A 3,734-nucleotide genomic window follows, 5' to 3' on the forward strand; every position below is an offset into this window, starting at 1 on the left:
GCGAAATCCATCTCTGGGTTGGGGGTACAGTGTCAACTGGCGAGTCAGCGGAACGGGTGGAAATCGCCCTTGTCAATAGGGATGACTCCATAGACAAACCTGTACTGATCGAACCTATGATTGGGTCTGTTCCAGGCACAATTTTGGGCCGAGACTTCCTTGACGCCTTAGGGGTTCGCATGACAAATTTATGGTAAGGGCCACTGTCTACCAATTGGCAATAAAACACGCCATTCCTTTGCGCTGGAAGCAGGATGCTCGTCCTGTTTGGGTAGATCAGTGGCCTCTTCCTTATAAAAAATTAACAGCGCTCAAAGGAGTTGGTTTCACGAGAACTCTTTTAGTCATTTGAACCCTCTCTTAGTTCTTGGAACACTCCTGTTTTTTGTCATTCGAAAATCATCAGGCTCATTTCGGCTGTTACATGACCTCCGCATGGTTAACGCTCAGCTCATCCTCTTTGGTCCGGTGCAGCAGGGCAGCCCTCTACTATCAGCTGTACCTGAGGGTTGGCCTTGGTGGTTATCGATCTTAAAGATTGTTTTCTTTTCCATTCCTTTGGCAGTCCAGGATCGAGAGGCCTTTGCCTTTACTGTACCCACCGTTAATAACCAAGGGCCTGCTGAGAGGTACCATTGGAAGGTACTCCCTCAGGGTATGGGCATGCTCCCCCACAATTTGCCAACTTGTTGTGGGCAAGCTATTGAGCAGTCCGAGCAATGCTACCTGCTTGTCGAGTTTGCTCACTATATGGATGACCTGTTGCTTGCGGCTCTAGTGAGGTTCAATTACACGACTTGGAAAGGCGGGTGGTTGAAGCTCTCACCACGGCGGGTTTTACTATTTCCAAGAAAAGATTCAAAAGGGGCCAGGGATTTGAATTTTTGGGTTACCGTTTTGGACCCACAATGGTAGCACCCCAAGGCTTGGATATTAAACCCCACATTTAGGACTTTGTGGGATGTCCAGAAGCTGGTGGGGCTATCCAGTGGGTGCGCAATGCCCTTGGCATACCTCCGCGTATTATGAACCATTTTATGACCAGCTGAAAGGATCGGACCCCAGAGAGGAGAGAGCGTGGACACAAGAGATGGACTCGGCCTGGCAGGAAATCTTGCAGGCTTTGCTCCTCAATGCTCTTGCTCGATGGAGCCCTGATCAACCCCTGGAGGGGGCAGTTACCAAAGTGCCAAGATGGGCGGTGGATTCTCGACATACTCTGGGTTCCCGGCCACGTCCGCTCTGGTGGCTGTTCTCTGTACAGCCAGCGAGAGCATTCACCTCCTGGCTTGAGCAGCTATCCTCTTTGCTTCAAAAAATCAGGCTCGCTGCTGTGAGGGCATTGGGAAAAGAGCCAGATGTTATATACATACCAAGTGCCTTTAGAAATGTTTAACCCTTTACCTGATGCCATTCTACTTGCTTTTTGCAAGGTTTCGGTGGTAAAATCTTCTACTCAGACTCACTGCCATCTATGATCTTGCAAAACCCTTCAGATTTCATTAAAACTCAGGGTATTTGACAAACCGATGAAGGGACCAAACTGTATTTACAGACGCTTCTTCTGCCACAGGCCAGGGGAGCAGTGGTTTGGCAGAATTCATCTAAAAAATGGGAGCACAAGCTGATAAACAGATAAAACGGTCAGTGTTCAGGTGCTTGAAGCAGGGCTGTAGCAATAGCCTTACGCTTGTGCCAGAAATTCCATGTAATGTGGTCACCGATTCAGCCTTTGTGGCAAAGTTGTTGCTTCGCATGGGCAATGAGGGTGTGCTAGCACTGAGATTGCTTTTCTGTTGGAGGAGGCTCTGGCCTTCCGATCTGCACCTGTGGCTATTCTTCATGTCCGCAGTCATTCGGAGGTACCGGGGTTCTTTACAACTGGGAATGCGATGGCTGACCGGGTTGCTGGTGGACAGGTGTTCACCCTTCAGAAAGCACGTGACTTACACTCCACTCTGCACATTGGAGCACGAGCTTTGTCACGAACATGCTCATTCCTTAAAAAAAAAAAAAAAAAAAAAAAAAAAAAAAAAAAATATCTGCAGCCCCCGAGACGTGGTTCAAACGTGTCCGCATTGTAATTCAGCACCTGTGTTGGGGGCGGGAGTTAACCCCTCGGGGGCTCTCTCCTCTAGATATTTGCAGACTGACTCACTTTCGAACAACGCATGGCACCAAAGCAATGGTTGGGCGGTCACAATTGACACATCATCGACAATCATCATAGCCACCCAGCATGCGCGTGCTAACTCTCCTGCAGCTCAGCAACACTGGGCCACTGCCATTGCGGCCCCTCGGTTTGCCACAACACATCAAGACTGATATGGCTCGTGCTTCATCTCACGATCCACTCAGGATTGGCTCGAGGCGATTGGAATATCGGCATTCGACAGGTTTCCTGGGAATTCCCAGGGGCAAGGCAATTGTCGATGAGGGGCCACACCGTCTCATTGGAAGGACAAGATACGTGTCCTTGGGGAGGGGGATGGGTCACAAAGGCAGGATCCCACTAGCCCAGCAGGCTGAAGTATTGGCACGAGCACTTTATGCAGTCAACCATTTTGAGCGAGGAGAGAGTAAGCACACCCCAATACAGAGACACTGGAGACCAACAATCATTTGATGAGGGCCACCGGTAAAGATAAAAAGGGATGATGTACCTGGGAATCAGGGTGGTCTGTTTTAGTTTGGGGCAGAGGTTATGCTGCTGTAAAAGACAGAGAATCGGGAAAAATTTTATGGGTTCCATCGAGAAAAATAAAACCTGATACAGCGATCACCCAAAAGGATGTTCTGGAGAAACAGAAAACTAATCGAAAAGCTGAGTACTTTCTTTTCAGGCATGGTTGATGGGAACCCGCCAGCCGCAACGCGAAGTGACTCTTTCAGAAAAAGGAAAAAGAACAGATAAAGAACTGCTGCTAGTACCAACGAGAAGGACATCTGTTGTATCACTTGCTGTGTGTCTTTGTGTAATTGCATTCATTGAATGGATGCAAGAACACACGAAGAAGATCGCAATAGATGATGCATTCGGAAGCTGGTTGGAGGGACTGTTTGGTAATCTGGGCCCATGGCTTAAGCAGTTTCTCAAAGTATTAATCATAGGTATTTTATTCTTTTTAGCTTTAATGATTTGCTTACCTTGTTTGTTTCAGTGTGTCCAGGGTTGTTTACAGCGTATGATAGAAAGAATGTTTAACGAAAAAATGGAGTACCAACGGGTATATGATAAACTTTGAGAAGAAGAAGGAACTGTATAAACCCAAGATGCCTTGGATATAATCATTAGAAAACTACTGATGTTATTAGATATTGCACTACCTACCTCTGTAGCTTGTCTACCTCACTTTTTAGATAACTTATTAAGTTTAAATTATAGAGACTAACATTTTTATATTAGGATTAAGGATTAGCGTTCGGGATGTAACGGGGCATACTTTATCGAGCATGGAGAGGGGGAAATGATGTATTAGGCGGCACGAACTCACGGGATGTAACGCGATAGGCCTCCCCGTGCTCGGTAATGTATATGTATGAGGCTGAAATTGGAGCCCTATATAAGGGTCTCACACGGTTCATTAAACGCCATTTTTACAGCTCACATATTGGTGTGATCAGCGTGTAACTTGGTCATGGGCCGTCAGATGCACATTCTCAATGATGGACGTAGTTCTTTAGGTTACCTTACACAAGGCAACACTGTTGCAAACCAGCAAGCTGAACTTGAA

Source organism: Coturnix japonica, chromosome 2 (assembly GCF_001577835.2).
Source record: "Coturnix japonica isolate 7356 chromosome 2, Coturnix japonica 2.1, whole genome shotgun sequence".
Classification (NCBI taxonomy): domain Eukaryota; kingdom Metazoa; phylum Chordata; class Aves; order Galliformes; family Phasianidae; genus Coturnix; species Coturnix japonica.